Source organism: Manis javanica, chromosome 1, assembly GCF_040802235.1.
Source record: "Manis javanica isolate MJ-LG chromosome 1, MJ_LKY, whole genome shotgun sequence".
NCBI classification, from domain to species: Eukaryota; Metazoa; Chordata; class Mammalia; order Pholidota; family Manidae; genus Manis; species Manis javanica.
Genome location: NC_133156.1, coordinates 223,931,204 through 223,952,935, shown reverse-complemented (window position 1 = coordinate 223,952,935; position 21,732 = coordinate 223,931,204). Strand labels below are relative to the sequence as shown.

At 33.9% G+C, this 21,732-nt stretch overlaps 1 protein-coding gene across 7 annotated transcripts in view; it reads left to right on the top strand.

Annotated features, from left to right (window-relative positions):
* The window catches only part of NCOA1 (nuclear receptor coactivator 1), a 176,626-nt gene that overhangs the window by 48,744 nt on the left and 106,150 nt on the right, over positions 1 to 21,732 (top strand). For 5 of the 7 annotated variants that reach the window (XM_073215778.1, XM_073215771.1, XM_073215779.1 and 2 more), the window contains exons 2-3: positions 14,945 to 15,098; positions 20,388 to 20,483. The gene's annotated coding sequence lies outside the window, so the exon portion shown is untranslated. The remainder of the gene's footprint in view (positions 1 to 14,944; positions 15,099 to 20,387; positions 20,484 to 21,732) is intronic. The other 2 variants (XM_073215777.1, XM_073215773.1) reach the window with 2 other exon arrangements.

The window sequence follows — 21,732 nt, the reverse complement described above, 5'->3', positions numbered from 1 at the left end:
AGCAGGAGGGCCCCAAACCAAGAATACTTTGTCCGGCAAGATCATCATTTAAATTTGAAGGAGGGATTAAACAATTTCCAGAAAAGCAAAAGCTGAGAGAATTTACCTCCCACACACCATCTCTACAGTGTATTTTGGAGGGACTGCTATAGATGGAAGTGTTCCTAAGGTTTAATAGCTGTCACCAGAGGTAATAAAACCACAATAAAGAAAGTAGAAGAGTTAATTACTAAGCAAATGCAAAATTAGATCAACTACCCCAAGTCAATCAGGGATAGACAAAGAGTACAGAATATGATGCCTAATACATAAGGAATGGAGGAGGAAGAAAAAGGAGAAAAAAAAGAACCTTTAGATTGTGTTTGTAATAGCATACTAACTGAGTTAAGTTAGACTCTTTAGCTAATAAGGAAGTTAACCTTGAACCTTCAGTAACCACGAATCTAAAGTTGCAGTGGCAATAAGTACATACCTATCGATAATCACCCTAAATGTAAATGGACTGAGTGTACCAATCAAAAGACACAGAGTCATTGAATGGATAAAAAAGCAAGACCCATCTATATGCTGCTTACAAGAGACTCACTTTAACCCCAAAGACATATACAGACTAAAAGTGAAGGGATGGAAAAAGATATTTCATGCAGCTAATAGGGAGAAAAAAGCAGGAGTTGCAGTACTTGTATCAGACAAAATAGACTTCAAAACAAAGAAAATAACAAGAGACAAAGAAGGACATTACAAAATGATAAAGGGGTCAATCCAACAAGAAGATATAACCATGCACCCAACACAGGAACACCTACATATGTGAAACAAATACTAACTGAATTAAAAGGGGAAATAGAATGCAATGCATTCATTCTAGGAGACTTCACTCCACTCACTCTGAAGGACAGATCAACCAGACAGAAGATAAGTAAGAAGGCACTGAACAACACATTATATTATAACATATGGACCTAACAGACATCTCTGGAACTCTACACTCAAAAGCAGCAGAATATACATTCTTCTCAAGTGCACTTGGAACATTTTCAAGAATAGGTTATATACTAGGCCACAAAAAGAGCCTCAGTAAATTCAAAAAGATTGAAATTGTACCAACCAGTTTCTAAGACCACAAAAGTATGAAACTAGAAGTAAATTACACAGAGAAAATGAAAAATCCCACAAACACATGGAGGCTTCACAACATGCTCCTAAATAACCAATGGATCAATGACCAAATAAAAACAGAGATCAAGCAATATATGGAGACAAATGACAACAGTAATTCAATGCCACAAAATCTGTGGGACGCAGCAAAGGCCGTGCTAAGAGGAAAGTATATTGCAATACAGGCCTACCTCAGGAAAGAATAACAAAACCATATGAACAGTCTAAACTCAAAATTAATGAAACTAGAAAAAGAAGAACAAATGAGGCCCAAAGTCAGTAGAAGTGGCATAATAAAGATTACAGCATAAATAAATAAGATCGAGAAGAATTAAACAATAAAAAGAATCAATGAAAGCAAGAACTGATTCTTCGAGAAAATAAACAAAATAGATAAACCCCTAGCCAGACTTATCAAGAAAAAAAAGTGTGTACACACATAAACAGAATCAGAAATGAGAAAGGAAAAATCACTATAGACACCACAGAAATACAAAGAACTATTAGAGAATACTAAGAAAAAGTATATGCTAACAAACTGGATAACCTAGAAGAAATGGACAACTTTCTAGAAAAATACAAACTTCCAAGTTGACCCAGAAAGAAAAGGAAAATCTGAACAGACAAAATTACCAGCAAGGAAATTGAATTGGCAATCAAAAAACTACCCAAGAACAAAACACATGGACTGGATGGCTTCACTGCTGAATTTTATCAGACATTTAGTGAAGACCTAATACCCATCCTCCTTAAAGTTTTCCAAAGAGTAGAAGTGGGAATACTCCCAAACTCATTCTATGTGGCCAGCATCACTCTAATACTGAAACCAGGCAAGTACCTCAACATAATAAAGGCCATATACAACAAACCCACAGCCAACATTATATTTAGCAGCAAGAAGCTGAAAGCTTTTCCCTTAAGATCAAGGGATGCCCACTCTCCCCACTTTTATTCAGCATAGTACTGGAGGTCTTATCCATGGCAATAAGACAACACAAAGAACCAGAAAATATCCAGATTGGCAAGGGAGAAGTTAAACTGTCCCTGTTGCAGATGACATGATATTGTACATAAAAAACCCTCAAGTATCCACTCCAAAACTACTAGATTTAATATCTGAATTCAGCAGAGTTGCAGGATACAAAATTAATACACAGAAATCTGTGGCATTCCTATACAGTAACGATGAACTAGAATAAAGAGAAATCCGAAAAACAATTCCATTCACAACTGCATCAAAAAGAATAAAATACCTAGGAATAAACCTAATCAAGGAAGTGAAAGACCTATGCTCTGAAAATTACAAGACATTCATGAGAGAAATTGAAGAAGATACCAGTAAATGGAAACACATGCCATGCTCATGGATAGGAAGAATTAATATTGTCAAAATGGCCATCCTGTCTAAAGCATGTACAGATTCAATGCAATTCCTATCAAAATACCAACAGCATTCTTCAACAAACTAGAGCAAATAGTTCTAAAATTCATATGGAACCACAAAAGACCCCAAATAGCCAAAGCAATCCTGAGAAGGAAAAATAAAGCTGGAGGGATTACACTCCTCAACTTCAAGTTCTACTACAAAGCCACAGTAATCAAGACAGTTTGGTACTGGCACAAGAACAGAACCATAGACCAATGGAACAGACTAGAGAGGCCAGATATAAACCCAAGCATATATATCAATTAATATATGATAAAGGAGCTATGGACATACAGTGGAGAAATGACAGCCTCTTGAACAGCTGGTGTTGGCAAAACTGGACAGCTACATTCAAGAGAATGAAAATGGATTATTGTTTAACCCCATACACAAAACTAAACTCGAAATGGGTCAAAGACCTGAATGTACATCATGAATCCATAAAATTCTTAGAAGACAATATAGGTAAAAATCTCCTGAATATAAACATGAGCAACTTCTTCCTGACTGCATCTCCTTAAGCAAGGGAAACAAAAGCAAAAATGAACACATGGGACTACATCAAACTAAAAAGCCTCTGTATGGCAAAGAACACCATCAACAGAACAAAAAGGCATTCTACAGTATTGGAGAATATATTTGTAAGTGACATATCTGACAAGGGGTTAACATCCAAAATATATAAAGAACTCATATACCTCAACACCTAAATAGTAAATAACCCAATTAAAAAATGGGCAGAGGATATGAACAGACAGTTCTCCAAAGAAGAAATTCAGATGGCCAACAGACACATGAAAAAATGCTCCACATCATTAATCATCAGGGAAATGCAAATTAAAACCACAATGAGATATCACCTCATACCAGTAAGGATGGCCAGCATCGAAAAGACTAAGAACAACAATTCTGGCTAGGATGCAGAGAAAGGGGATCCCTCATTCACTGCTGGTAGGAATGTAATCTAGTTCAACCATTGCAATGGAGAGAAAGCAATATGGAGGTTCCTCAAAAAACTAAAAATAGAAATACCATTTGACCCTGTAATCCCACTCCTAGGAATTTACACAAAGAAATACAAGTTCTCAGATTCAAAAGGACATATGCACCCCTATGTTTATCACAGCACTATTTACAATAGCCAAGATATGGAAGCAACCTAAATGTCCATAAGTAGATGAATGGATAAAGAAGAGGTGGTACATATACACAATGGAATACTATTCAGGCATAAGAAAAACAAATCCTACCATTTGCAACAACGTGGGTGTACCTGGAGGACATTATGCCCAGTGAAATAAGCCAGGCAAAGAGAGACAAATGCCAAATGATTTCCCTCATTTGTGAAGTATAACAACGAAGCAAAACTGAAGGAACAAAATAGCAGCAGACTCACAGACCCCAAGAAGACTAGTGGTTACAAAAGGGGAGGGGTGTGGGAGGGCTGGTTGAGAAGAAGGGTGATGGGGATTGAGGGGTATTATGTTCAGTACACATGGTGTGAGGGGTCACAGGGATAACAGTGTAGCACAGAGAAGACAAATAGTGACTCTGTGGCATCCTACTACACTGATGGACAGTGACTGCAATGGGGTATGGGTGGGGACTCGATAATATGGGTAAATGTAGTAACCACATTGATTTTTCATGCGAAACCTTCATAAAAGTGTTTATCAATAATACCTTATTAAAATTTTAAATAAATAAATAAGTAGAATATATAGGTACAGATAGTTTTATTAGTTAAGTTTAGGGAGTTTCTATTCTTTGCTACTGTTGAGGTAGGAAGACTGTCTTTGTCAGTTGATGGTGTGTGAAGTAGATAGAGCCTGAACATAGAAAAATGTGTAATGCAAACACTCATCTGATAAAATATATGCCAGTTTTAACTGTTACTTAATCTAAACTTTGCTTTGTTTTAAGCCTTAGTAAAATGTCATCTAACAGATAAAGAACCTTTATTGGGAATTAAAATCCTATGTGAGCATCTTCCTATAGTGTGTTGGAGATTTGGAACAGCTTAGTTTTGATCGTTCTCAACAGCTGCCTTCCGATTTAGTAGAGTTGCTCTTTAGGAAAGAACTAAACACTTGTAGTTAGGTGTTGCGTTTCATTTTTAGCTCTTTGAATGTGGACTCTCTCCAATACCCTGGTATTTTTCTCTTGCCTCATAACAAAATAGAGATAAATTATATTGCAGAACGATGCCACAGAAATGGGCTTTCTCTAGTTAGTAGAGACTAAGCTAGCGGTTTTACTACTTTTAATTTAGCTTTCCTTGCCTCTGATACTGCTCTTGAATTTGTTTAGATTTGTGTCCTTTGACCAATTTAAAGGTCCTCATTTTCTTTGAACTTTTAACTACACCACATTGTTGAATTATAACAGATTCATTAATTCCACAAGTTAATCTTTTAGAATGTTGTGTACCTATTCTGTACCAGTTAAAAAATATCTGAGGACTTATGGTCTAGTGAGGGAGATAGGCAATAAACACATAATTACACAAACAAACATGTAAATAAAGTTTTTGAAAAATGCTAAGAAGAAAGATTAGAAAGTGATACGAACATATTATGGCGGGCTGATTCACTTGACTGGGTAAAAGAAGTAGAGTTTTAGCTGAAGCTTGACAATGAGTAGGAATTGGGTGAATGAAGAAGACAGCAGTGATATTCTTGGCAGAGAATAAATTGTAGTGGAACCTTGGAGTGGGGAGAAAAAACTGGGGAGTACAGAGGAAATGAGAAAAGACTGGTGTGACTAAAGCACAGTATGCTATGTCATGAGTTTTGGACTTACTGTAAGTGAGATAAAACTTCATGGAAGGGATGTAAGCAGGAATGAGATACTGGATGTGTCTGTGTGTGGACTGGTGCTTTACTTTGGAAATAGACTAGATATGGGGCTTGTGATTTAATATATAGAGTGAGACAGTGAAAAGATTTCAAGGGTGATATCTGGGTCTCTGGTGGCAGCAATAGGGTGGGTGTGAAGGTGGTTTTGTTTTTTTTTTTTTTTTTTTGATAGAGAAGAGTCAGGGAAAGGAAAACGGAGAAGTTTGGAGCTCCTTGATAAATAGGCAAATGCTTTGAGGTATGGAGCTTAGAACAGAGCATTAAAAATAGTAGGAGCATTCTCTTGGGAATATCTTGTCTCCAAAATAGATGTGTTTATACTATTCAGAATTAGCAGTATTGAAATCCATTAATTTAGGCATTTCATTGTTTGCCTCTTTCATGTAAATGTAAGAGTAGATGTAAGAATCTTCAGTATTTTTGATTCTGTAGTTGATATATAGGCAGTTAAACACACTTTGGTTTTAAGGTTACTATCTGTCTTACTAAAAATTGGGGGCAAGAAATAGAAATGAAGATATAAGCATTCTGGATTGGTTTCTGAGTTTACTTTTTAAAATTTTGTTTCATTTTAAAAACTTAGAATTTAACCATCAGTGTCTTCCTAGAAGGAGAATGAACATTAAAAACAAAAAGCCATATGAAGGCACATAAAATTTCTTGAGTATGTATTACTGAAACAAATAATTAAAGAAATGCATGCTACCCAAGTCTGGAAAAACAGAGGGAAAACATGATGGCTGCCATCATTTATTAGAAAAGTTGCTGCCAAGTAGAAGAGATACTAAACTTAGTTGGCTGTGATCTAATTATTAATCACACACTTCACAGTGTTTACCATGTGCTAGGCACTGTTTTAAATAACTTAAAATTTTTAATGTTTATTCTCCTAACAGCTCTTGAATAGGTACAAGTATTACCCTCTTTTTTGTAGTCACGGGAAAAGGCATGGAGAGGTTAAGGTCAGAAAGGTAGTAATGATGGGGTTGGGCTCTAGAATCCATACTTGAAACCACAATGCTGTATGACCTTGGCTGGAAGGTGGGAAGGTGGTGCTATAGGCAGATGTGGGTAGCCAAAGTTCAGTTGGTATGAGGTTTTATTGTATCAGTATACAGAATTTACCAATCCATTCTATTATTGATGGGCATTTCAGTTGTCTCCATTTTTTTGCCCTTATAAAAACATTGCTGGCATGAACATTTTTCTTCTTAATATTTTTATACATGTGCATGAAGAATTTCCTTGGAGTTGTAGTACTCTTTAATGTTGGTCCACTGGTAGAATTCTTGCCATTTATCAAGATTTATTTCCCAGCTCAAGTCCCTTTGGGGACTCCTGAATTTACCCAGATTTTTTAACACACCCAAAAAATTGTGTAAGTTTATTTTGTAGAGAGATTGCAAAGTTTTCATAAGGCATTTCCTAATCATAAGAACAGTGAAGCCAACCTACTAATTAAAGATTAACAAAGATAAATAATACTGCCATTCTATTAAAAAATAAACATTTTATTTTTAAAGTCATCTTTTTCTAGGCCTCCTCTTCACAGATAGCGTTAATAAGAAAAAACAACTATATATTGTGGAGAAGTCAAATAAATAAACTTTATATGTATTTTTAAATTATGTTTTTTAGCATTAATATGGATGACTTGATTTCAGTTTTATTTAAACCATTTGCCTTTGATTAGAACACGACTCCTTGTCATCACCAGTAGGAAAGTTGGTTACATCATTCTTCATCTTTCTTGAAAATCTCTCAGGATCTCCCAAGAAGAAAACTTTTCTCTATTTTTAATTTTTAAGGTGTCTTCTTCCCTCTTAAGTTTTATTTGGAGTAGAATTAATAATAACACAGAAGTTACTTTGGAATCTTAACTTCATGTAACCAAATATAATCACCACTAGTTTATAATGACCCACTGCTGGATGGCGGCATAACTAGAATTAGTCCTAGCATACTGGAAATTTGGCTAACATCTTTTCCTCTCCTCAAAAAGTGTATCGTGAAGAAGAAAAGTTAGTCATGTTGTAATCATGATAACCTTGAATCTGCTCTAATTTTATTGAAATAATTCATGTATAAATGTTGTAGTTTTGTTATTAATGAAAAGTTACTTTCATCACACTTCACAGTTAGGACACGTAGGCGAGAGAATCTACTGCCCTTAGGGTTTGAGAGTTTCTTTTACTTCTTTACAGAGAAGAGGACATTAGACCACAGCTTCTTTTGACACTTATCTCATAAGGTGACAGTTACTAATGGAAAACGTTTTTGTTTTTTATTTCTGCTTTCCCACAGTCACAGTCCATGGTCTCAGCTCATGTGTATGAGGAGGCATTTCTTTGGTTTTAAGCTGATTTTTTTTTCTACACTTTCCCGATTAACTCTTGCACAGACCTTGCTGCCTATTGTTAATTCTGTTTCTTTCATAATTCTTTATGTTACTGAGTAATTTCAGTTGCTTATTATTTCTTGACAATGATGGATTTTTAAATTCTCAAAAAGATTAAGGTGTGTTAACATGTATGAAGCAAAACTTTGAAAAGATTAAAGAATATCAGGAAGATTGAAAATAAAATATTACAAATAATAATAGTGTGTTCAGGTAAAGTGGTGGTGGGGTTGAGCACACGTTTCATACTGTTCTCTCCCAAACCATGGTTAAGTAAAAATCAACCAAAATAAAGTTAGTAAGGTTTTTTTTTTAAGTAATAAATCCAGAGAGATTTATAGAGATTGGGAGATTCAAGAGAATGGAAGAAAATATGGTAAAGTTTTTGAGGTTGAAAAACAGCTAGACTAATGGTAACAGTCTTAATAAACCCAAGAAAGCCCAGTTTTGAGTGAAAACAGCTAAGGACCAATTAAATTTGTGGTGGTAAATCTTCAAAGGGCTAAGACAGTGGTAGTATTGTGTAACTCTGAAAGTGGAAGTGAAGAGCTGGGACTAAAATAAAGAGGATTATCTAAAAGCTGTTTAAGAAACAGATGCCGGGTTTCCTTCACTCTTTGCCACTGTGCTGATGCACTGGGAGAGTTGACAGATGGGAGATTTGAAGTTTGTTCTCTAGGTTGAAACAGGAGGCCACTGGGCTAGTGGAAAAGAGGCACGTGAAGGGTGGGAGGGGGATTAAATGAGCATTGGCATTTTGAATGCTGAGAGCTCTGCCCTCTTCTCTATTATTGGCTTCCCAGACTATGACCTTTATCCTCCAGGCAGGAAACAGGAAGAATCTTCTGTGAACCTAATTAACCCAAGAAGAAAAACCTCAAGGCAAGGAGAACTGTACATAAATACTGCACTCTAGGTGGTAAATTTGTTTCTTATAGGGGTACAGATGAACAGTTCTGAGACTATATGTATATGGGTGTTAAATGAATACATAAATAAGTGGTACATAATGGGAGCCAGGTTTCTCAGATCAATATTTGTGCCCTACCAAAGGGCATACCCAGGTTGCCCTGTAGTGAAGGTCACAGCCAATAGCCCCATGTACATGGTTAAAGTTTTCAATAAATTTTTTATACCCAAACAACCAAATATCATCAGGCATCTATGAAAAGCATCTACTATAAATAACAGAAACCAAAATAAGTGAATAGAAAATACAAAACAACTTGGAGAAAACAGACTATGCAGCTGGGAAGATTTTAGATATATGTGTACACACATATATATGCATCCAGGTGCATATAGATATATACATATGCATAAATATATATGCACATATATACCCCATGTATTTGTATAAAATATCTGCAGAAAGATGAGATGCCGCATCCATAAAGCAAGAATAGGATATTTCAAAAAGAATATTGAGAAAAAATAATTCTTATAAATTAAGAATATATAGCAGACAAGAAAAACTCAATAGAAATATTGGATAATAAATTAAGGAAATTTTTTAGAAAGTAGAACAAAAAGGCAAAGAAATGATGAACAGAAGATAATAAAAAGATGAGTCCAGGAGGGTCAACTTTCTATCTGGGAGTTCCAAAAAGAGAGAACAGAATACATGAGGGGAAAGGAAAGAATGAATAGTATAATCTAAGACAATTTTCTGAAACTAAGACAAAATGCCTTGAGTACCCAGCATAGTAGATGAAAAGAGACCAACACCAGTTCAAATAATAGGATATCCAGATAGCTAGCTAAGATGCTCATCTCTGTGATATTCAGGGAACTGTAAATTGAAATAAGAGCCTGTATTCATCCATCAGGCTGGTTAAAAAATAAAGTCTAGTGATATCTAGTGTTGGGAAGAATATGGGGGAAATCGTTCTCTCATACACTGCTATTAACAATTTAACAAAAGTTGAGTAACAGTTTAACAAAAGTTGAGTAGAAGATATGCAAATACTACAACTCAGAAATTCTGCTTCTGGATATTCCCATTAGAAATTCTTGCACTTGTGCATATATGCACAAGCTGTGTACAGAACACTCACTGAGGCATTATTTGTAATGATGTAAATTTACAAATACAAGAACAGCTAACAAGTGGTATATTCACATGTCTGTGAACAAAACACACACACATATATGCATGCCTCAGCAAGCATAGAGCTCCAAAACATAATGGGTGAAATCAGCTAAATGTAAAATATGTGCAGTATACAATTTAAACATGTATATTTAAAACAAACATTTTGTTGATGGATGGATGGATATATATGTGTATAAATTGATCAAAAGGATATGCACTAAATTCATGGTGATGGCTCTCTGTCAAAGGGAGGGGGAATGAACAGTGGGCAGTGTGTGTGTATAAGGATTTTGGATTTATTGGTAAGGCTTCATTTCTTAAAAATGAACATAAATATATAGAAAATGTTTACTGTTGCTAATCCTGGGTGGTAGATCCTTAGATATTTGTTTGTTCTATTTCTCTATCTATTTTAAAATTCTGGCCCTGTACCTCTGCCTAACTCCAAAATGACAAAGGGAGAGTGTTTTGTAGATTTTGCTTTTTATTCTTTCTATGGGTTAGGTGGATTATATGTGCTCTTCTATCACTTTGTTTCCTCTAAATCAGATTGAATTTAAGAAATTAAATAATTTAAAAAATTAGCCAGCACTTGTGCCAGAATCCAGTATTGAAAGCAGATAATGAAAACAGAAAGGCCTTACCCATGAGGAAAAAAATTGGAACTAGTAGTTGAAAGCCTCCAGGCATGCCCAGTGGTAGTGCAAGTCTATTAGGAGTTTCCACTGTCCATAGTGGATCTCCTACTTGGTATTCCTGGAGGAGAGGTAGTGAGGAAAGACTTTTAAAGTAGTGAACTCTGGATAGCACAGATAATTATATAATAATTACTGGAGAGACACATTTTAAGAATGATGAGATTACTGATTTCATAGTAACAAATAAACGTCACATCATCATCACTGCCTTTTTCTCCCTGTGCTTTCACATTCCTCTTCTTCTTTTGTTGTCTGTGTGTGACCCATCTCTTGGTTTCCATATTCTTCACTTCTCATTGTCTTTTTTGAATGTGGATTTGTCATCTGCTTTTTTGTCATCATGCAGTCCCTAAGTGACTGTGCTCAGCCTTCCACTCAGCACATTTCCCATATTCCCTTTACATAATTGGACCCTGAATCGTTAGTAGGGTTCATCTGGCTTCAGTTACTGCCTGATGTTGATAAAGTACCCATAAAAACTCTCAGATTTTATAGAGAGTGGCATTATTTGTCAAAGATTATACCTGCAGGGTTAAGCATGCAGATGATATTGGGGGGATGCTTTTCCTTAGAAATCAAATAATGACAGAGGTTGTTTTTGGATGACTCAATGAATAATGCCATCTTTACCATAGTCAGTTATAACCAATTCTTACACAGATTTACCTAGGGAAAATTCAAAGATGTAGTACTTTGCAGATAAAACCACACAAGGAAGTAAATCGGGATGAATCTCATCCCCTAAGAAATGTTTTAGGGTACTAAGTTTACTTAAAATAAATCGTGGGTTTAAGTAAAGGAAAGAAAAAAATTTTTTTAATGCAAAAAGCATTTAGTTTAAGTTAGAGAGACCATAAGAGGTAAACATTTTTGGATCCAGATGATAGGATCATCCAATTTTCTAACATTAAACATTCCACTTTAATACGGAGTTCAACACTGAGGGAAGTCATGATTTAGAGAAATAGTCTTTATATAAAAAGCAACAGCCCAAAACAAGCATTTTAAAAAACCCACAGTGTTACAAATATAATGTAAAACAAAATAAAAATAGATTTTGACAGTAAAATTTGCCAAATTTGGTAAAGTAAACCACTATTTTTATTTTTGAGTATGTGAATTTATTTGAAGGAAAAATGACATTTTAACACTATGAGTCATGGTGAACCTGTGAAAATACTCAGCACTTTCTTGGTCTTATTTTAGTTTCAACAGTGTTTTTATAATTTTAAGTATACAGATCTTTGCATATTTTTTGTTAATCCCTACTCATTTTATGTTTTTGATGCTATTGTAAATAAAACTTTTGCATTTTATCTTCCAGTTGTTTCCTGTGGTTAGAAACACATTGTGTATAGAAACAATTGATTTTTGTATGCTGAACTTGGGTCCTACAACTTTGCAAATAACTTGTTAATTCTATTGATCATTTTTCAGATTCCTTAGAATTATGTACCCCTCAAATCATTTTTAAACAAATAAAGGTTTTATTTTAATTTTCTTTCTGAAAAACTTCCTTTAATTTTCTTGATTTATCGCACTGAGTTGACCTTCACTACTTCCATTACAATAATGAATAGAGTGGTTAGAGTGAACATTTTTGCCTTCTTCCCAATATTAGAACTGCCAATATTTAACTGTAACATATAATATTGGCGAAAAGTAAAATATATCACCAATATATAAATACTTGATTGATCCTCCTGAGATTGAAGAAGTTACCACTAATTCTTAGCTTGTTGACAATGTAATTACGAATGGGTACTGAATTTTGTCAGGTGCCTTTTCTCTGTTGAGATATTTGTATGTTTTATTCTGTTAGTATGGTAAGTTACATTGATTGATATTTGAATTTTAAACTAACCTACATTCTTTGTATAAACCACACTTGACCATGGTGTATTATCCTTCTTATATACTGCTGAATTCAATTTGCTATTGTGCGTCTGTATTCAGGAAGCTAATTTTCTTTTCTGGTAGTATCTTCATCAAGTTTTGCTATTAGGTTTTGCATGCCTAACAAAACAAGTTGGTGGGTTTCCCTCTTCTGTTTTCTGAAAAGTGTGTAAGAGTGTTATTAGGTCCTTAAATATTTGATAGAACCCACCGGTGAAGCCATTTGGCCCTGGAATTTTATTTTGTTTAATTATAAATTAATTTCTTCAGTAGATACCATTCTATTTATTTTTGTGGTTATTTTAGTAATTTTTGGTTTTCAAGAGATTTTTCATTTTACCTCCATTGAATTGATCTCCATTTTGTGGTCAGAACATTGTATTTTTAGGATATGAAGTGGTATCTTCTATTTCTGATACTGACAGTTTGTGTTGTCTTTCATTTTTCTTGATCAGTCTTGCTTAAATATTGATAACTGGTATATATACATTTACCATACAGCCCAGCAATTGTATTTCTGTGTATTTATCCTAGAGAAATGAAAGTTATGTTCACACAAAAACTAAGTACCCAGATATTTCATAGTAGCTTTATTCCTACTAGCCCAAAGCTGAAAACAACCCAAATGTGCTTCAGCAGGTAAATGTAAATAGTGGGGGAAATAAATGGTACCTGCAACCAGGAAGCAATAAAAAGGAATGACTATTGATAGACAGAACAAACTGGATGGATCTCAAGGGCGTGTGCTGAGTAAAAAAAGCCAATCCAAAAGCCTCCATATTACTTGGTTCAATCTTTATACCATTCTCAAAGTAACAAAATTATAGAAATAGAGAACAGATAAGTGGTCACCAGGAGTTAAGGTGTGATTAAAAAGAGCAAAAGGGAATCTTAGTTATGATATGATTTTATGAATCTATGCATGTTTCAAATATCAGAATTATAAAGACAGATACATATATTTAAAAAGTGTGAAAAAAGTGGCAAAATTCAAGTAAGGTCTGTGGTCAAGATAATTGTATTATGTCAAGCAATTTCTTGGTTTTGATAGTACACTGTCATTATAATGAGATGTCACCATTGGGGGTAGGTGAGTGATGTGTACATGGGATATCCTACTTTTACAATTTCGTGTAAAAATGTGAGGGTACAATTATTTAAAAATAAAAGTAAAAAAGAAATACTGGCTGATCACTTTGAAATTGTAGAGGCTTGATTTTTTATATTTTATCACACCAGATGCATTTCGGTTTTGCACTTAGACCAAGAGAATCTTTAGTCCTGAGATACAGTCTTTACTCATGAGATATGGCCCTTCTGCGGTTTTTATGAGAAGCCTGTTGTGTTCATCAAGCTCTTTTAATTTGGGAGGATTTAAAATCCAAACTCTTTTTTCTGTGGTATGTCTCTTGTGGTAGGAATCAGCTGAAATCTCTCTTCAGCTTTTTAGTCTCCCAGCTGTTGCCTTCCTTTAGGCTATTTGGAGTCTCTCTATACATGAGCTGTTAAGGGATAAGCCAAGGATTTGCGGAACTTTTGTACAGATTTAAGGTCCCCTCCGCCTTACAGTACTATCCTCCTTACCATGATTTACCCCTCCTATTATCTAGCTTTCTGTCAGGTCTGAACTACATTCTCAAATGCTTCAAGCCAATGAGACTGGTTTTCTCCATTAGGTCTAGATTCCCAGTACTTAAGGTGTCTACTGGAAAGCGTTCTTTTAAGGGAAAGTCTTAGAAGTATAGATCTCATCCAGTATGTTGCCTTTCTTTCAGTGATTAAATCTACATTTATGCCTGCTTTGGTCACTTTTCAGTATCTTTGAACAGTTACTTTTTATACTTTGTCTAGTGTTAATAATTGCTCTCTGTGAGCAAGCCAGTCTAATATAAGATAATCCATCATTACTGGAACGAGAGCTCAATGGATTTTATTTTTAAATATTATGAATATAAAATGTTTGTAAACTTTTTCAATTAAAAAAATGTTTGAAAGAAAATATCCTAATAATTATGATACATAGAATATTACAGAAATCAAAGTAAAAATTAAGTGCAAACTGAAAATGTGAAAAGCAGTATTTATAAGTAGAAAGAAGCATAAACATACAAATGCAGCCAGAAAAAAAATTTTTAGATGACATATAAATGGGTCTTTCAGAAGATTATGGGTAGAATATAATTATATATTATCTAAGCAGCAGTCTTAAATAGGAATACCTATTTAATCATCAGAAAGGACTTCAGCTGTGAAATCAGATCTTCATCCATTGTCTTTTTGAAATAATTTTCCATTTGGCCTTAAACGTTGTATTTTCTTTCTTTACCTAGCATTTCTGACCTTTATCATTTCTTAGAAAATAAAACGACAGTCTAACTTCTCTTCTACTTTTAATTTTTTCTCCTTTTTTTTTAGTTGTTTGCATAATTGGCCTTAAACACTTAAGAGTGAAGAGACACGAACCATCTCTGGAAACATCATTATCCCTTCCCCTGGAAGCTATCCTCTGGAGCACTAGATTTGACCATACCTGTTTTGAAGACTCATTATGAACAAAGACGTCTCCCAGGTAGGAATTGTAGCTCTGTTTTTAAAGAGCTTTGTTTCTATAAAACTATGGAGGGAAAATGATTACCTGTTGACTTTCTTTTTTCTGTTACTGCTTTTATTTATTTATTTATTATTGAAGTATAGTTGATAATGCAGTCTTATATTGGTTTCAAGTATACAACACAGTGGTTCAGCAGTTACCCACATTATTAAATCCTCACCCCCACTCATGCAGTTACTATCTGTCAACATAGGAAGATGTTATAGAACCTTTGGCTATGTTCTCTGTGCTTTATTCCCATCCCCGTGACCAATTTACATTATAATTGAGAATTTTTGTGCCCCTTTCTACCCCCTCACGCTCCCTACCCACCCATCCTGTTGACTCTTATTTTTTATGGAAATATGTGTTTAATCTTGAGAAGCTTCAAGGTTATTATACAATGTGTGCTGATATTCTTAAATGACAATAGCAGAAAAATGCTAGATTATACTTTATAAACAGCTTTAATGCACATTGAAATTAATATTGTAAAATCAGTATCTTAATGAGACCCTCAAGTCCTTACTGAATTAAAAATGGCAGCAGAAAAATTATACTGAACCATCCCTAGATTTAGTTTGTATATTTCTAATATATATCCAGTCATTAAATTTATGTAGATCTAGTGTCCATTTTGTACATTTGGGTTTTTTTACACTGTTGTTTTCTAAGAGTTCATGAGCTAATTGAGGGAATAGAACATGACAATGGTCATAGCAGACTATGGTTAGAAAAATAAATATGAACCAAGCCACAATGGTAGGTAAAAAGTTGAAGAGTAATCAGTAACTGGCAAATCAGTAAAAGGAAGACTTCCACTAGGAAGTTTTTAAAATTAATAGACATTTCAATTGAATTATAACTTATGTAGATAAAAATCACAAATTTTAAGTGAATAACTCTTAAGTTCTGTGCTGAATATATTTGTGTAAGCACTACCCACGTTAAGAAGTAGAACAATATCAGTACCTCAGTAACCACTCTCACCCTGCCCCAGCTGCACAACTACCCACTTTTAAAGGAGGAGATGGTTGTCACTGTGGGGAAAAACAGCTTGTCAACTTGGAGAGTGGGTTTAACAATCATAGAAATTAAAGGGAGTTAAATTTAGTTGGCTGACAAGCAACACCTTTGTTTGGAGTAAACAATGAATTTGGGAGATAGAGGCATTATTTGGCAGAGAGCTTTAAAGCAAAGACTGGAAGTACAAAATGATTTGAGATCCCACTACCTCTAAAATCTCATTGGTTTCTAGAACAAACACATTACAAGTTTCTGGCTTTTATTAGCCAATGATAATTGTATTTATTAACTATGTTTTCTTGTTTGAAATAGACTGTTGATTCTCAATAAGAAGATAGTAATGAGTTAGTAAGCATTCTGGTTATTAAAAAAAAAGGTTCGCAGAGGAGGTTGTATTATAATTGAGAGAAATTTTAGTCATGTAAGAGAGCCCTCACTTTAAGAGTTTTCAGGAAGGGAGTGTTAGTACCTTAACTTTATGAAATAGAAAGGGAGAGAAAAAACTGATGTTGGTGTCTTTTTCTTTAATGTATTGTTTAGTGAGTGACTCTCAAAATCATGTTTTCTTCATGTCATGATGAAAATTTTTGTCTTTTCTATTTCCCCTTTTTATTAAAAACAATTTTAAACCTACCAACCAAGTAACTATAAGATTGGTACTCTGAACACCTGTGTGCACATTGCCTTTTCACCAATTGTAAACAATTTGTGACATTTGCTTTATCTCTGTAATTACTACTACCTCTGCTCCTCCTCCACCACCATTATGATGATGATGAAGTATCATTTGAGAGTAAGTTGTAGACATTTATGATCTTTAGCCTAAATATTCAGTATGTGTCTCCTACTTAACCACAATATAATAGTAAAATTCAGGAAACTTAACGTTTTCATTATTATTATGTAATATGCAATCCATATTAAAATGTTATCAGTTATCTGATCAGAGTCAGGGTCATACATTGCATAGTTGTCACATCGCTTTGGTTCTTTTAAACTATAATAGTTTATCTGCTTTTCTTTGTCTTCCATGATATTGACATTTTGGAAAAGTATAGGCTAGCTTTTTTGTAAAACGGCATTCATTTTGAGTTTGTCTGTTTCCATCTATTTCCTTTCTAAAGAGATTATGGTATGGGACTTTAGAGATTCATGGATTTGTTACTGAGAGCTTTATCTGGTAGGACAAAGGCTATACCGATTTTTTTCAGGAGGAAGTCTGTTAAAACGTGGTAGGAGCCCAGATTTCCAGACAGATTCCTAAAGATGATTTGGATGTTATTGAAAGGAATTTTATTTATATATACATATAATATTAGAATCCAAGATTTGTAAATGGACAAAAATTAGGGTTTGTAAAGACAGAACTTTTGATTTTGAAGGAATAGTACATTTACATTTTAAATTGAATCACATCTTATAGGAAATAATTGGTTTTGTGTCATAATGACCATAGAAGATAATTGAGAATTAGGTATCTAATCAGTTTTATTTACTTCTCTGTGATGTTTGAACTAAGAATTGAAAAGATTCTCTGTTCATATGTTTGAGAAACTTGTAAATGCTATACAGGATTGCTAGATGTGGCATAATTTAATGTCAGCTTTTCTGGGAAGACTCTTAATTAAGAAGCCTTTTAATGTGTTGGAGAGGCAAAAGCAAAATTTGGGAATCTATTGTTGCTTTTCTACTTAATCAATTCTGTGACTGTAGGTCAGTTATGTAAATTTAAGCATAGCCAGATTCTGGAACCAAATTACCTAAGAATAATTTCTACCTCTGCCACTCATGACATTGGGCAGATTAACCTCTCCATCCCTCATCTTTCTCATTTCCAAAATGGCTTATAATGCTACCTCTTCATATTTTATGAGTGAAGGAATCAGTAAGACTTATAAGTAAATAATATTAGTTAGATGTGTACAACATTGATTGGTACATTGTAAATCCCATATAAGTGTTAGTTGTCATCGTCATCATCATCCTTATCATACCATAGTTTCTTTATTAGTAAGGTAAGATTGTTGAACTCAATCAGTGATTCTGTAAAGAGGAGACAAGTAATAATATGCACTTCACAGGACAGTTGTGAAGAATAAATGAGTTAATACATATAAAACACACCAACGCTCAATACATATATTACTACATTGGCATCCTTTAATTAAATGCATATTAATGGGCCTACAGTTTTTGTGTGTGAACATTTTCATTATTTTGTTTCTCTCAAATTCTTTGTTACTACTGACTTTATACTGCAGAAGTAGGAACAGGCAATTCTAAGTGACCTATATATATAGTCAAAAAGTTTGAGAAGCACTACTAGATGACAATTGCAGGGCATCCCTCTTATTCTGAAATTTTGTAGATCTGAGTCTCCAGTTTAATATTTATAAGCATTATTTTCATAGTTATTCTGTTGCGAACACTAGATAGTGGAATTTCAGTTTCACGTGTTCGGAGTTAGTCTTCAGTGGAGCACTATACTGGAAGGGAGATAACTAGGTAAGTTAGTATGATCACTGAGGAGATATTGATGTTTTTTAACCAGCTATTTGCTGAGATACTTAGGGATTTTTTTTTCATTTTTATCAATATCAATAATGTTTTTGCCAACTATAAATCAAATGAGATGACTTCAGTTTTAATAAGCTGGGCTTTTAAAAATGCCTGTTCTTTCTATAAAGCTGGGCAATGAAGATTATATGTAGATTTGTATTGTGATTTATTCATGCCCCTTCTCCTCTAGTTGGAGAGATGACTCTAAAATTAACTGGAGGCTTACTTGACATAATCATTTCTGGTGCCCTCAAAATACAATTCCATTGTTTTGACAAATTATTTTGACCTGTACATCTCTATTACTTTGGTACTTCTGTCTTATTGACATTAAAGATAAGATTTCAGTACATTTTCATTTTATTGGTTTATGTATGTACATTTAACCATACTGTATTTTGGAATGAGTTTCTGAAATATTTGGGGGAAATTGAACAACTTATGATCAGGGGCTTCATTCTTTATTTTAGATATTAGAGTAGTTTTACATAATAAATGTGATTATTTGGTTTTGGATAATCATCTGTAGATTATCTGTGTTCTAATACTGATTTAATTCTCTTCTGGCCCCAGCTTCCAGCTGTTTTTCTGCTCATTAGTATCTGAGTCTGTGAAAGAAGGTCGAGTTAGTGGAAAGAGATAGACACTTTTTGTAACTTAATTTTGTCTCTGTGATCATCATTTTCTTTCGCTCTATGCTAGATGTTATAAACTGTTTTCCTGTGTATATGCAATTAAATATAAAATACTCTGTTTATACAGTTAAAGACAACTGTAAAACTAATTTTAAGCTTTTTCTTTTTAAGAAATAACATATTTTTCACAAGTTAGAACAATGTAGAACTGATTTTTGGAAGCATGTACAGTGTATCTACAATTACCCTGTCATTTTCAGATAACTGGAATCATTTAGTTTTATAGATTTATAAGGAAATGTTATTTAATAAGATAGCTACCAGAAATATGTATTTCATATATTGACTCTTTTCCTCACAGTTCTTACAATAGGAATATTTTAGCAAGGTAAATGCATGTATGTTTATCTTAAAAAATTGAATTTTAAATAAAGTCAGTGTGAGGAATTTAAAATATTGGGTTGTAAAGTGAATTCAGTTTCATTCCTATTTATTTATAGAAAACAAAATAAAACTTTTACATTTTGTCTAAACTTTTTCTTCCCATTTAATGCAAAAAAGCATTGTCTCTTAATCTGTAGAATAAACTTTTAGTAATTAACATAAATTTATTAAATACATTATTTCAAACATTGCATACTTTTAGGAGTTAAGTTACCAGATAGTACCACATGATATTTTTGATAATCTCTTTATTAACATAAGAAATTTAAAAAGATTTTTTGCACAGGATTTTTGTTTTAGCAAAAAACACTTCAAGAAAAATCTTATGTTTAGTAGATTTAATGAAATGAAATAAACTGATGTCTTTATTTTTAAGAACTCATGCTTTGAATCCATTTCTTTGTCTTTGCATTCCTTGCAGAAGTGGTCAAGATTATGGCAGAGAGTATGAGGGGAGGGTCTCTTCTCTGAGCCAGAGATAGCCACCATCTGACATTGGTCCCTGGCTGTATGGTTTCAGAGAGAATTTTTGTTTCCAGATATTTAAAGAAATCCTTGTTCAGTCATTTGCTTCAAAATATCTGTATTTTTTTTTTTAAATCAGGCATACAAAGCCAGAAAAGTATGGCCCATGTACAGGAAAAATAATAACTAATAGAAGAAGCCCAGGCATTATACTTACTGAACAAGGAAGAGGTAGGTAAGTTGGATTTCATCAAAATTTAAAACTTTTGTTCATCAAAAGCCACTGTATAAAAAGTGAAAAGATAACCCACAGAATGGGAGAAAATATTTGCAAATTTTATATCTGAAAGAGGTCTAGTATCTGAATATAAAGAACTCTTAGGACTCAACAATAAGAAGAAAACCCAACTGAAAAATAGGCAAAGGACTGGAATAGACATTTCTCCAGAGTAGATGTACAAATGGCCAATAAGCACATTAAACAATGCTCAATGTCACTAGCAGTTAGGGAAATGTAATCAGTGTAAAGTTATAATGGGATACCATTTTCACACCTACTAGGATGGCTATAAAATAAAATTTCAAAATAGGAAATTTTTGGTGAGAATGTGGAGAAATTGGAATGCTTGTACATTGCTGGTGAGAACTTAAGGTGGTGTAGCCATTGTGGAGGACAATTTGGCAGTTCCTCAGTATGTTAAAGAGAGTTATAATATGACCTAGTAGTTCCACACCTAGATGTATACCCAAGAGAACTGAAGACATGGTCACGTAAAAATTAGCATGTAGCTGTTTACAGCAGCATTTTTGATAAGTGGCCCCCAAAATGGAAAAACCTAAATGGTCATCAGCTGATAAATAAAGTGTGGTATATCCTAACAATGGGAAACTATTCCTCCATAAAAAGGACAATGCCTCTCCTTTCTTATCACACGGCAAAGATTTCAAGTCATTGAAATGGAAAGACAAAATTGAAAACGTCTTTAAGAGAACCTCAGGTGTCTGAGGCCTCCAGGTTGAGAAACATTTTTCCATGGCCATTACCAGTGCAGGAGCAATTTACTTACTACAATTTTTCCTGTGTGATTCTTTTCACACAGCTTTCAACTTGGGAAGGTTTAGCTCTCTGAGAGTTCCCTCTCATCATCTGCGCTTCTCTGTGCTAATTGCCTGCTAAGCATTTTAAGGTATATTATTAGAGTTGTTTATTAACTAATTGTTACTGATTTTCAAATTATGCAGTTCTTAGCTAAATCTGGGAAGTGAGTGACAAATTTCTTGTGCATATTTATAATTCAGCTGAAATATAAAGTGATATTTATTCAGCCCCACCCATTTGGCTTAGTCTGGTCCATTTGAATAGTGATAGATGTGGTTTCTAGTTACTAAAACCTCTCTAGAGATTGCATGTGATTGTTTGGGTATAATTTAGCAACTCTTTTTAACTCAACAGGCTACTTTTACTTAGAAACATTTGTTAAAAG